Source organism: Chelon labrosus, assembly GCF_963514085.1.
Source record: "Chelon labrosus genome assembly, chromosome: 20".
In the NCBI taxonomy this organism is placed as follows: Eukaryota; Metazoa; Chordata; class Actinopteri; order Mugiliformes; family Mugilidae; genus Chelon; species Chelon labrosus.
In genome coordinates, this window is record NC_140353.1 from 20,816,377 (window position 1) to 20,831,585 (window position 15,209).

Sequence of the window (15,209 nt, forward strand, 5' to 3'; positions counted from 1 at the left end):
ATCAAGCTTCAATCAATGCCTCTTCAGGTAGTGCCTAATACAGCCCACCATGCTGGGGACTCTGTCAGGACATAATCAATGCTACTCACTTGTACACTGTATATTTTCACATGGCCCTGTCCTCTTTCAGGGTTAAGTTTAGTGGATCTTGGACCAAAAACACTTGAGAAACCATTTCTGCAGAGCCAGAAATAAGCAAAGCACACTTCAGCGTCTTGTCTGAGTCAGTTCTTGAGTGTGCAGTCCCCTCATTGTTGCTTTAGATTTTTACCTTGGAGTATGAGTGTCTGTTTCCTGCTCTCAGGGACCACTCATTGGCCCTTTTCACGGCAGACATTTAGACTTAAATAAAAAGTGCAGGTGAGGACGGTTTTGTTAACGATGTCTCAGTTTCCTTTTGTCTGTCGGTGAGCCACAGCAGTGAGCCAGACGGCACAATGCAAGCATCCTGGAGCTGTGTTTTATTTTTTTTCCCCTCCGTGACAAGTCCAAATGTCAACTGTGGGAAAAAAAAAAAAAGAGCCTGTGGCGTAGAACACCACAATAAGCCAAAGAATCGGCCTTACACTAATTTGAACAAGCGGCACAAAGGTGAGATTTATGCTACGCGCTCAGTCGCACTGCAGCGGAAAGCAACCAGAACTGTTTCCCAATTGAGTGGAAGAGAAAGTTGCAAAAGGGTGCGGAGCAAAGACGCCGGGGTTGGTTTGATATTTTATTAACTGTTGAAACACGGGCATTTTAAACTTGGAAATGTTTCTGGAAGCAGCTTGCGGACGCCCTCTTAAAACACAAGATTACGACGACATCTGAGCTCATAGCTGTAGCTGTACCCTTGTTAGCGGAATCTTTTACTTTCTTAATTTTATTGCTTTGTTGTGTTCCACGTGCGCTTTTCCCGCTGTGACAAGTCAAACCGTTCCAAAAAGTCTCTGTTATTGACTGAGTTTTACAGTAACGACGTCCGTTCAACAGAAAACGTTGTTCATGGTGTGAAACCGACTCCTGGGGCGCAATTCATCAGTGGTTTGGGGTACATTTTGCTCATTGCCGCCTGTGTTGGTGGGACATAGCGCCTTTAAAGGTATCTGGGTATCTGGTTTTAGCTGATGAAAGCTAGCAGGTCTGCTTAGCTGTTGAAGCAGTGATGCTGTCACTCACCTGCTAGTCTGGGGTGAACAAGAGGTGATTTATTTATTTTTTTTAAATCTGAAGAAGCAGATAAATGGCACAGATTAATATCCAAATATATTAATATCCAAGTATCCGGTTCGGTACTTACCTGTTTTCTATACATTTCAATGCTGAGGCTTCGGTCTTCTTCCACATGCACCAGATAGTCCAGGAAAGCCAAACTACCTCTGCTGATGTCCTCCTGAGTGAACTTGATGTTGCTGTCCACTGCATCGATGTGCTGTGTGAAAGATTCCACTCCCTGCGTCTTGATTTTAACCCAAGTGTCGTCCACATACCTGAACCAGTGGGTGGGGGTGTTTCCTGTGAAGGAGTTCAGGGCTCTGGTCTCGACCTCCTCCATGTAGAGATTGGCCACGATCGGTGACACTGGTGACCCCATCGCACAGCCGTGTTTTTGCCTGTAGAATCCTCCATTAAAATTGGAATTGGAAATAGGTGGTCGTCAGGCACAGATCGAGCAACACGCAGAGTTGGTCTGGGGTGAGGGTGCAATTAAATGCTTTTTTCCAGACATTAAAAGAGCTTGATTAAGAGCTTGAGTTTACAATATTCATGTCCGTGTCTGTTATTTGATTCAGTCGTTCACTAAAATACATTTAAATAAAAAAAAAAATAAAAGTTGCTTTTTGGGGTAAATATTGTTATGCGATTAAAATGTGATTAATTGAGATTAATTAATTACAAAGCCTCTAATTATATATATATATATATATATATATATATATATATATATATTTTTTTTTTTTTTCTTAAATCTATTCCCACCACTAAATAATTCATTTAAAAATTGTTGCAGCCAATAGTTTATGTTCGGTCCTTTTTTTTTACTTCAAAATGTTACCACTACTAAGCGTACTTTCCTCACAGTATTGATCTGGAGTTCATCGTGTCTGAAAATTGGAGCTCCCTCTCACTCTGTGATTTAGGCCGAAAAGAGTGATGCGCGACGTTCCAAACTTCCCACAAAGTGCCTCTCCTGTCTTGGTCACTTTATGCACTGCAGGAGGACTATCCATTGTGCATTCCCCTTGTGGCTGTTTGTTTTTCTTTGAAGGAACACGGCTGCATACCAACAGCAGTGTACCATAAACACAAAAAAATGAGAAAAACTGGGAAGTACAGCTGTATCTTGGGTTGAATGTACTGTAGGTTTGAGTCACATTTCATCAGTCAGGGAGCTACAACAAGGGAGCAACCTCAACCTGATTGCACCGCAGTCTAAAAAAAAAAAAGCTTTTCAATAGCAACTTCCTGTATCCTATTGTGTGGATTTATGTAGCTATTATTTCTGCCTACGGCTGGCCTCCCAGGAAATGTGCTAGCCTGCCTTACCTCGGTGGCTGGAGGTGACGCTGTCCTCTCATTGTTAACATTCCCTGCAGGTATTGTGTAGTAGCTACTTTTAATATACCTATGAGCCAGGAGGAGTTTGGGGTGAACGGATGGGTTGACAAAACATTTGATTAAAAAAAAAGGCTCTTCGTAGTAAAGAGAGAAATAAAACATTTATGATACAGTTTACATAGAAATTTATTGAGAATTAACAACAACAAAAAAAGTCAATGCTTTATGATGCAGCAATTTATTTGGCTTTTTCGCTACACAAACGGGATTATGGAGAAGATGCAATTGTAAAATCAGAAACGTATTTGGTGTGCACATGGCGTATATATTTATATTTATATTTTTTTATTTAATAAGCTAATTGGCTAGTTTCATTAAAGGAAGTAAATCAAGTGCTGCTTTGTAATTTTTCAAGAAAAATTAATTTAAATGCTGGTGTATTGAATATTTTTCATTTTTCTTAGTCAGATGATTAAGCATTGCAATGACGTCTTGGTCTCTGACATATGGTGAGCGTTCATCCGATCTTTTCTGTTTTATAGAACTTGCAGCTCTGATAAACATCCTGGAGATGTGGTCTACCCCGGAAAAATGCGACGGGACCAGACATTCACCTCTCTATGCTGTAAGTCAAATCTGTTCAGCAGTCATTTGAGTGTCTGGCTCGCTACAGTCTCTACTGCTTGATGAAAAGTTATCCACAGCTTCGTGCATGTGAACAAATCACTGTGCATGGAAGAAGAGGTGGTATGATGAGTATGTCAGTCTGCAAATGTTCTAAATGAAGATCTGTAATGCGACTTTGAGGCTGACACAAAAAACAAAAATGATAAATTAAATCCTGTCTTTTGGAAAAAGTTGCAGGTAGCTTGATCTTTTTGCCCTGATCATACGGCGTTTGCACAAATCTTGTGAACAATGTCAAGTAATCATTAGCCACTGAGCCCAAAGTGTCTCATTAAAGGGGAATGTGTCGGGTTAAAATACACTGCAACTATCCCTGAAATTTAGTGTCATCACGGCTTGGTTTCTTAGCCTCGGTTACTTCATCCGGGCGCAGATTCAGATTTACTGGCCAGAAGCCACGTCGACTTTGTCCTTGGATTTACCCTCGGAGCTGCTAGAATGTGGGAGAGCTGTCCGATCTGTTCATTAAAGCTCCCAGGAGAGACAGGTTCCTGTCATGCTATTGACACTAATTCCGGGCCACACGAGCGCTCATGATTCAGAGAGAAGATGTTAGCTCATTATCAGAGGTTGTGGTTGAACCGCAGCGAGACGAGTTCAGCAGAGGGAAGAGAAAACTCTGTCCTTCTCCCAAATGATCGGAGATGGCTGGTTACCCGGAGCCACCGGTATTGGTGGTTAACCATTCATGAACTGTTATATAAAATGTCATTGTTCCACTAAAGCTTTAATTGTGTGAATGAACACCAGTCTTTCTGCACATTGAATAATGCATTTATTGAGTGTGCATTAATAATGAATGGCATGCATAATGCATGAGCCACAGCTACAATAGTTCAAACTTTTTAACAGCACAGCAACACTTTAAAGCGTGAAAGAGCCGGTGGACTCGTCATCTCCTTTTCTTTCACCGTTGCAGTCTGCAGGAAAGGTGACCAAACAAACGCACAGTGAGCGCTCACCTGGAGCACGGCCACTTGACACGATGCTGATGCCACGCAGATAGTACGTGTTATTAAAAGAGGAGAAGCAGCAGTCCGCCCACTGCGGAGCACCTGGGTGAGTGACATCCACAAACCATCCAGCGAGGCAGCAGCAGAGAGGTTAGTCAAACACTTGAACTCAATTGTGCACCGCGTAAAGACAACGGAGGAAAAGCTTGGTGTGAAACTCTGGAGAAAATGAACGGAAGCTTGGTTATATTAAAGAAATGACTGCAAATGAGTATCATGAACAGACTGGAATGAAGTTTGGCTGTGAGTGTAATAAAATGTCTGGGAGATTGCCTCCTGTACAAACCGGGAAAGAAACACAGACAAAATTTTTGAAAAAATCATTCCACTCCGGAATTACTTTTTGCTTCCTCAGTACTTCATCATAAAACTGTGGCTGATGAGGTGACTTTTTTGATTGAACGAGAACATGTCTTTCCTTTTGTACATAATATTACATCTCAAATGCTTTCATGTTGGCTTTCTAATTTGCAGTGCAATCATCTTGTTTGTTAACCCCACGCAGACTGGGAATAATTAGTGGCTAGTCAGTCAATCAAACACCAAACTGCGCCCATGACTAGGTTTGATTGTTGGTGCACGCTGGGACAAAAATAAGCTCCTGAGGTCCTGTTCAACACACACTGAGATCTCTGGGTCTGAGTTCGACAGTCTCTTAACTCTCCGTGGACTGCGTTGGCTCCATCGGGCTCCGGGTCGGAATTTCACCGCCATTTAGAGAATGTGGCCACGTCAGTCCCAACTCTGGCCATATTCTTCTTGTTTTACCTACATGGTTTGGGTTTTACAGAATACTGAATTAACGCTGGAAGATTGTTTGTGACTGTACGTGTATTGCATTCACTAATTATTAATCACTATGTCATATCTGGCAATTCCAAAAATGAGCAGTACACTAAAGGGGGGGTTAAGAGCTTAAATTTAAAGATTAATTCAGTATCACTGTCATTTCAGTGGTGATTTTACAAGTCGCGGTGTGGTTCGCCGTATCGGTGGCAACATTATACTTCTGTTTCTTGTAATATCTCTCATCTGTTCACGCTTTCTACCGAGCAGCAACCTCCAGGAATGAAATATGAAGCCAAAACAAAGTGTCAGAAACTTTCAATTTTGGTCTTTATTGCTAAGTCTTAAATACACAGATCAGGCGTAACATTATGACCACCTTCCGAATATTGTGTAGGTCTCCCTTGTGCCTCCAAAACAGTTGGGAATCGTCAGAGAATGGACATGGGCCTTCTGAGGGTGTCCTGTGGTGTCTGGCAACAGAATGTTGTTAGTGGGGGCCTTTGGGTCCTATGGGTTGAGGGGAGGGGCCTCTGTGGATCATCCCTCAGATACTTGATCAGTTTGGGATCTAGTGAATTTGGAGGCCAGGTCAACACCTTGTGCTGTTCTTCATGTTTGTTCCTAAAGCGTTTTTGTGTGTGTGTCTGTGTCAGGCTGCATCCTGCTGGGGATGGCTGCTGCCATCAAGGAGTGTCATTGCTATGGGGTGGGGGTGTCTGGTCTGGTCTAGGTGGGTGCTACACGTCTAAGTAGCATTGACATGAATGAATGCCAGTTGCAGTCATAGGTGCCTGCCTGGGCCTCACACCTCATCTCCACTAACACTCCACCTCTCTGGCCATTATTTAATTAGACGGGAGTTATGTGGAAACATCTTGGTACAGCCAAGATGATGATGGCTGAAGCCAAGCCCCTAAACACAACCCCATTAAGTAAAGTCGATACTTTTAGCATGACATTTTCTATGGTACATAAAGAAACCCACTTGCAACCACGCTTGTCAACATATCATATCTAAGCTGTGATCACACTTTCCATTAATGGCAACATCAAAGAAGAAAAATAGGCAAATATATATAAATGAAAAACAACTACATCATAAATTTGGCTGCAGATCCATATCATCCCACCTTCTCTGAGGTCTGCACAGCCACCTCTCAGCATGCAGAGCGAGGAAAAGTGCTTACCAGGTGCATGTGCTTCGCCAGGTTAAAATAGCAGCGGACCGTGAACCGCTTTTAATTAAAACCACAATCTTTCCCTTAACCAAAATTCCCTAAACTGCAGTCGGGTAATCTGGAGGGGAACCTCAGTGTCTGCACTTCGCACATCCTCCTCCTAATCCACCGACCTCTTGCTGACGCTGGCGCCGTTCAGAAATATCACGCTTCATTGATAAAAACCTGAAGTTGCTCCTCCGCAGCAAATAATGTACCCAGCAATTACACTGCGCCGAAACATAACTGGAAAAGCAATTTACTCGTATGGAGCCGCAGCTTCTATTAAGCAAAAATCGAGCGGAGTGTGAAGTGAAGCTAGTTTCTATAAGGTTTTCTAGGTACAAGGTCTCATTCAGCTTTTCAATCCAGTTCATGTTTCTTTTTAAATTTCTATATGCGGCAACCATTGTTACATTGATGAAATGGAATTAGAAGAGGGGTTAAACATTGCACTTGATTGGGGGCAAAGAGAGTGCAACCAGAGTCCAGACAATACTAAAGGGAGATGTGCAGACTGGAGCTGGACCTTTGTGCATTATCAGGACTAAATGAAATGAACAGTCTGGTGGGTGGAAGGTGAGTGAACCCCACCGTGTACTATCCAGTAAATATTCTCCGTTTTGACTGAATATCCTCACCTTTATTTTATTTTAGCTCTATTTTGGATTTGTCAAAAATTAACTGAGGGTGACGATCGGTGAACCAGGCAGGTTGTTATATGTTAAACTAACCAGACTATGGATTCAAAATGGATATTCAGTAATGCAGTAAAACCTGTACTAATAATAGGAACCAGATGATGCCTTTGGAAAACATTCCTGTTCTGTAATAACACCTAGAAGAAAAAGCATAAATCCATACATTCCTCTGCAGGCAGTGCAGACTATTGTATTCCATTTCTTCAGCTTCCGTCCACGCATGGAAAAGTTTTAACTCGCCTGCTGGCTTAAAATATTATCTTCATGCTTCCATTTCCTGTGTAAATGTATGTAATAAGGTGACCCACCAGTCTCCGGAGGCGCTCGCAGGCCCACAATACCTTGGCACATCTTTCAGAAAACCCCTGGATGCGGTCCCGCCGGAGTTCCCCCCCTGTGAATTTCTATAAGCCCCCGCGAGCTCCGTCCCATTTCGGCTGAGTAAACCACGGGAGATGAAGGGGGCAGAGGTCGCCACTAGATGTGCTTCAACTGCCAATGGGAAATGTCAGTCCCTCTCACAGAGCAGGAATAACAAATAGCCTCTTGAGTGCCTTGACAAGTGGCGGTGGCTGCACCAAACTCTCTTCACCCCCCACCCCACCCCCCCCCCGTCCTCAGAGAATTATGTATGACGTGACAAAGAGCGTTCTTGCAACCTGAGAAATTTATCTCATCTAGCGCTTCAAGACATTTTGACAAGAGAATCTTAGATATTCCACCGCATTCCTCGAGTAATTCAGTCAATGTCAAGAGTCATAAATAGAAAAGGCTCGACATTATTTACTTTCGTTCTGACATCTGAGCATCCACTTGTTATTTACATCACAGTGCACTGGCGGGGGAGGGAATAATTGTCCATATTTCACATTTTAGTCTTGAAATCCGTACAAATATACCGTTTCCAGTCAAAGCTGTCCAGCACCACTGCAATTATTCCCTTTTTGGCTGCTGAATGTTTCCAAAAGTGTTTTTTTATTTATTTTTTTACTGCAACTGCTTTCTTAGGAGCTTTCAGAGGTGTTTGTGGGCTCACACAAAGTGTTACGCTCAGTGATGGCACTTAACATTTTCAGTAGGAGCACCTTGGTGACACAGAAATTACTAGTATTACTATCATAAATGTATGTTTAGATTCTAGCCCGGCAGCCAAGCAGACGTCCCTCGTCCATACATTTCTTGTTGTTTTGGCGGAAAGTTGGTCTGGAGCCTCTCCGTTGGGAACTGATTATGCTCTGGCAAAGATCTGCCAAGCCAATCAGATAATAGGGGCGGGCTTTATCCAGTGATGGACAGAAGAGTAACGGTAGCATAGTAGTACGCGTCACTTTAGCGCTGTGGAGTTCAAAATGGCTCTGATTGGTTGTAAGACTATCCACTGAGTTTCTTCCCCACAGTAAGTGAATGAAACATGAAACCATTACCTTTAAATACCATCTATATTTTTGAGTACTATATTTAAAAGTGCTGACATTTAAGTGACTGCTTTACTTTTTATTAATAAATACATTCACCTCTCTTACATTGAGTCCTTGGCTGTGATGTATCATTTAGTTTAGGTTATTCAAAGACTAGACTAAATGTCAGACTGCAAACAGTGGCTGCAGGCGCTTCAGCTGCTTGATAGACAGGGTGGTCACCTGGAATGCTATAAACCTCTACAACTTCATTTAGCCTAACCACTGCAGCCGTGACAATTTTGAACTGTTACTGACGTTCTCTGCACCCTTACCATTTTCTACAAATGATTACTAACTGCTAGCTGTCAGCTACATTTCTGTTCCTTTTCCATATTGCCGTGCTCTTAATTTACCAGCATTAATGTGAACTGACTTGTTAAGAGCCAACATTTAGCTTACTAAAAAAAAAACAAAAAAAACGGGCCCTTCAAAATATCAGATAGTACAGGTTACTGCAAAACAATTCATTTTGTGGATACATTTTTAAATTAATAAATTTCACATAGTCATGGTCAGGTTCACGCAGAGGTTCACATGTTCACTCTTCGTTTACTGTAGTCAGAGCCGTTGTCATTCAGACAAATGAGGAAGAATGAGGAAATGAAGAAAACACTTCAGTGTGATAAGAAGTACTGTGTGACGGAATTTAGTGATGCGTCGTTGCTTTGTAGCGAACGAGAAGAGCCAATTCCCGTCGAGGAGAGCCTCGAGAGCTTCAACGGCTCCTGCAAATCCATGCTGGCAGGTGCTGGACTATATTATGATGGGCATCCCATGAGGCCAATCACATGTGAGGACAGACTAGGACTAAATGAAGGGCCATTTGGGAGCCGTAAGAGTCGGCTCTTCTAAGTGAGCCAAGGCAAAGGAGTTGAATCTTTAAAAAGAACTGGACCTCTAGTCACAACGGGAATTATTTAAGTCACTTAAGTCAGGAATTCCAGCCTTTACAGTGAGACCTTATTTCAGAAGAAATACCTACGGTTGTCAATGGCAAGAACCAAATAATGTTTTTTTTTTTTTTTTTTATCCCCTTTTAGTAAGAAGATATCAAGTGAGAGTCCAGAATGTATTAAAAAAAAAATGGACTTGTTTGGCTTTTTGTTTTGGATATACTATGCCCTGGATGACTGAGAACCTTCACATTTATTGTGGAAACATGAGCAAGCAAAGTGTTTTAGCAGTTGGACGACACCATGGTGCTGAACCCCTGACAATGTAGGTACACAGGGAATGGACCACAGGAGTCAAGATGCTGCAGGTGGTGTTGGAGGGTGAAGTAAGCATGTAGTTGATTGAGAACTCTGATGAGACTCCTTGGATGACCAGGAAACGCTGGAGATGGGGAGGAGGAGGGGTACACAACAGAGGCCTGAAAGCAGAGTGACAGATTTACAATGAACACATTAAGAATGGGGGCTGGGAACTAAGTGGCTCAGAGAAGGTGAGCAAATGGATCATCAGACAAAAGTGGTGACGTAGATTTTGAGAATAAAGCGATTTTGACAGCATGGGAAAGCACAAGAGACAAGGAAATAGCAGCAGGAACAGACGGCTTTCTGGAGGGAAAACTTTCACCTATGCTGCATTTCCATTGCTCCTTGATTTACACATGACTTTTTATCTGTTTAAAAGATAAGGCTGAGGTCAAGAAAGCTGCATTTGGTCATATAAATAGCAAACTATCATTCAGGTTTGTGTGAGTCTTCTGTGGAGCACACAGTGTATCCGGAAAGTATTCACAGTGCTTCAGTCTTTCCACATTCTGTTATGTTACAGCTTTATTCTAAAATGGATAAAAAAAAAATTTTTACTTTAAAATTCTACACACACCACTCCACAATGATAATTCTATTTCTGGGAATTTTGCAAATTTATAAAAAATGAAAAACTAAGAAATCACATGTACATAAGTATTTAGTCTTTGCCATGAAGCTCAAAATTGAGCTCAGGCGCATTCCTATTTCCACTGATCATCCTTGAAATGTTTCTACAGCTTAATTGGAGTCTACCTGTGGTAAATTCAACTGATTGGACATGATTTGGAAAGGCACACACCTGTCTATATAAGGTCAAACAGTTGACAGTGCATGTCAGAGCACAGACCACTCAGTCAGAGCTCCAGCTTTCCCTCTGTGGAGAGAGGAGAACCTTCCAGAAGGACAACCATCTCCACCAGTCAGGCCTGTATGGTAGAGTGGCCAGACAGAAGCCACTCCTTAGTAAAAGGCACATGGCAGCCCACCTGGAGTTTGCCAAAAGGTACCTGAAGGACTCTCAGACGATGAGAAACAAAATTCTCTGGTCTGATGAGGCAAAGATTGAACTCTTTGGCGTGAATGCAGGTGTCATGTTCGGGATAGAGGGAAAGATGAATGCAGAAATGTACAGAGACATCCTGGATGAAAACCTGCTCCAGAGCGCTCTTGACCTGAGGCTGGGGCGACAGTTCATCTTTCAGCAGGACAGCGACCCTAAGCACACAGCCAAGATATCGAAGGAGTGGCTTCAGGACAACTCTGTGAATGTCCTTGAGAGGCCCAGTCAGAGCTCAGACTTGAATCCGATTGAACATTTCTGGAGAGATCTGAAAATGGCTGTGCACCGACGCTTCCCATCCAACCTGAAGGAGCTTGAGAGGTGCTGCAAAGAGGAATGGGCAAAACTGCCCAAAGATCAGTGTGCCAAGCGTGGCATCATATTCAAAAAGACTTGATGCTGTAATTGCCGCCAAAGGTGTATCAACGAAGTATTGAGCAAAGGCTGTGGATATTTATATACATGTGATTTCTGAGATTTTTATATTTAATACATTTGCAAAAATCAAAAAAAATAAAAATAAATCACGTCATTATGGGTTGTTGTATGCAGATTTTTGAGGGAAAAAATGAATTTAATCCCTTTTAGAATAAGGCTGAAACATAACAATATGTGGAAATAGTGAAGTGCTGTGAATACTTTCCATATGCACTGTACCTCTAGGCTCCAACACCAACACGTAAAAAAACTGGTGGTGGCATAGTGACATCATTGTAACGTTTTCTCTCCACTAGCTACCAGAACTGCTCATCTACACAAAGAGATGGATAGCACTGATTTTCACTTATTTTTCTTTTGTACTTCTGGCAATGTGCCACGGTGACGGCCAAGTCGGTGATGTAGCCACTGAGCGGTTTTCCAGACAAACTAAATGGTACTTTACAAAAAAATGATAAAAAATGATTAATCTCTCGCTATTGACTCCCATAGATATGTTATCCTAAATAAGATCCTATTAGAAGTGGCGGGACTTTACCTTTTTATTGAGAGCCAGGTAGAAGTTAGGACTTTTATACCTCATGTTACATCCAAGAAGATAGTAGACGCCTGAATTTATGGGACTGTTTTATTAGTTTAATCACCATGGGACATTGGTATGGATAGATAGATAGATAGATAAATACTTTATTCATCCCAACATATACCCATCATATTTGTATCCCAAGCCAGCCTTCCTGATCAGTTTATTCTAGTGGTGTCACTGGCTGCCATGTTGTTCCCCCAGCAGACCACAGCAGAGAAAAGGGTGCTAGCCACAACAGACTGGTGAAAGATTTCTAGCATCTTGCTGTACACATTGAAGGACCTCAGCTTCCTCAGGAAATAGAGTCTGCTGCACCCCTTCTTGTACGCAGCTATGCTGATAGTCTTCTAGTTCAGTCACTCAATTTTAATAATAATAATAATAATAATAATACATTTTATTTATAGGCGCCTTTCACGACACTCAAGGTCACGGTACAAGATTGTTAAAATAAAACACAATTAAAATACACAAACTTGTTAAAATAAAACACAAAGTACACACAAGCATATATATAGAACATATAGTTACATACAAATGACAGATAGAATGGGAGATAGAAGTGAGACTATGGAATGGAGTAGGCCTGTCTGAATAAATAAGTTTTGAGCTGAGATTTGAAGGTGGTGACAGAGTCTGAACTTTTTTAAGTGTTCTGGGAGGCCGTTCCAGAGGCAGGGGGCTGAATGGCAGAAGGCTCTGGACCCCATTGTGGTCAAGCGAGCAGGTGGGAGGGTAACCATTAAAATAAATAAAAACAAAGACATAAATAGACATCGGTTCCATGTGATGTATTACATTCCACAACTTGTTGGAACTGTGTCCACAATTAACACACACCAAGTCAATTAGTTACTGCTATGCAGGATATGATATGATGCATCCCTTAATACTATATAATAAAATAACATAGGAAACAGGACACTGACACAAATAATATTCACTCTTATATTATTAAATATTTGTGAACTTAAACTGCTTACTTGTCAATGGACGCACACGGACTCCCACTGTCCAAACTAACTCTGTAATTCCCAAACTGTCCCTGCTGCCTTCAGTCCCACACTGTCTGATCAACAGGAAGAAAAAGATCCAAACTACCATCTGCTATGAGCTATTAAGTTATATATTAAGTTATAGAGCCAATCAGAGCACTGGGTCGGCGGGACTTAACAGGATGAAAGGCAGCTGTGTAATTAAAGCAAATATATCCTGGCAATGCAAACTGAAACAGAACAATATAATCAACACCAACCCTTCTTTACACCTCATCTCTGCCCCCGTCACCTACACACATACTCCTGACATGAATCCCATTCCCTAGATATTTCATTTGCATTGCTCGGGAGCTGCCTTGTCATTGTTCTTTATTTACCGTCTATGACTCCTGCTGCGGCTGTTATTGTTTATGTCTTGTTAAGTGTTTAAATGTGCTGCTTTAGCAGGGGTTTCCAGGGTATTAGGGCTGACTGCGCTTTCTGTTCAGCCATAAAAATCATTAACAGGAACCAACAAACTCACCCTTAAGGCTTCAAAATTCAGGACTGGTGAGATTTTAATTTGGTACACATCAGGTACTGTGCAGTCAAAAATAAATATGAATATATTGATTCTGGTCAGGAGCATCACTTTTAAAGCGTTAGTACATGGTTTAAATGTATGGAAAAGCTGTAGGAAATGAAAGAGTGTAGAACAAATTATTGTAAAATAAAAAATGACAGAATCAGAATGTAATTGGATGGATGCCCCCCCCCCACCGACATTTTTTTATGCACTACTCCCAGGCCTAAATAACTTTTAAATTGCAGTTTCAGCTTGGATAGATAAATCACAAATATCGCTGTGTGGTGGATTTATTATATACTGCTTCATTAAATTGCACTTTGCTGTAGATTAATGAAATTTAAACCACTAGGTGTCAATATTGTTCAAATTTTTAATGTGCAAAATTTCCCTGGGATTGGAACGCGGCACAGCCTAAATAAATAATGTTTTTACAACTAATTTGAGTTGTGTGCAACATTATGTGACAAGCACACCACAATACCCAGGGCCGTTTCATCCAAATAAGACCAGCTGCCACAATGCAGAAGGTCAAGTTAGAGTGACCAGAATGAAAAGATTCTCTCCCCGAGCTACCCGAGGACGGCTCCGGCAGCGTGTCAGTCTTTTGATGTGCATGTCAGCGTATGAGTGTGCCTCTCGGTGTGTGTGAGTGTGTGTGTGTTGTTGGGACTCAGTAACCTTGCCAGATCTTGCTTTAGTTTTCTATTGGTCCTGCTCATCGCCTGGAGACAGTGATGGTTGTTATCTTGCTACATGCTGAATCTGGTTGTGATCATCAGTGCCTTGCAGTAATGCTGATTGAAACCACTTTTACCCGGCCCTTTTTCTCTTTTTTTTTTTTTGCATAAACCGCTGGAGCATGACGCAAATGTACAAGCTAAGCAAGAAAGCACCGAGTTGAAATGCAGACCTTCGCCAAGGCCTAATCATCCCCTCAGCTGTTACCATCACAAACATTTTATCAGTAAGTGGACAATATTTACACAGTCGCTGTAGTTTGGCCTGAAGGTGGTGCTACAAAAGAAAATAAGTATAGAAGCACAGTTTGTTGTTGGAACCATACATGTGCGCAGAATTTGGTTGATTTAAAAGCAGGGGGACAGGAATGAATATGTATGAATTTTGTTTAAGGACATAAACATTTGAACAGATGATGGCAATAGATTAAAAATTACCACGTCTCTAAAATGGGCATATCCAATAGTGGTTGAATGACTTAATATGTGGTGAAAGTCGAGTCGACATCATCTAGTCAGCGACGTCACACATAAACAGCAATAAAAATCTATATTCTTCACCTGAATACATATTGTTGCATCTCACTCAAAGGAAGCTAAGGAGGCTTTTCTGCAAGGTAACTGAAGCTTGAACAAGGGCTACTGTCAGCCGTAGCCCACATCAACACCGTCAGTCTGACACTTCTAATATGCGCCACTCGCTGAGCAAACACTCTACCATAACTTCCGTCTCATGGTGCATTCACTGACATCAAGGACATAAAACACGCTTTACAACGACAGCAACAATAGCACACAACGGAACTGAACATAAACACATGAGCTTATCAATACTGTGTGCTGCAGATATGTTTAGCCTATATAAATCGGCAGCGTCAGTAGCTTTTAATAATACTTCACAGCGTGTTGCAAGATGTCGTATGTCTCCGACTTTTCCATGTATAGCGGCTAAATGTCTAATAACTTTAGACAATGAAATTCACCTACAAATTGTTGATGTGCGGCCTCCTCTTCTCTGTTACCACAGGACGTTTGGCGAAGTTGTTAACTGACTGCTGTTGAGAGGATTTGTACCGTTCCTCTGCTATCGTTAGTGGATGTCTTTTCAAATGGTGTGTAATGCAATAGTTCTTTTGTTGTATTTCAGAGAGGGAT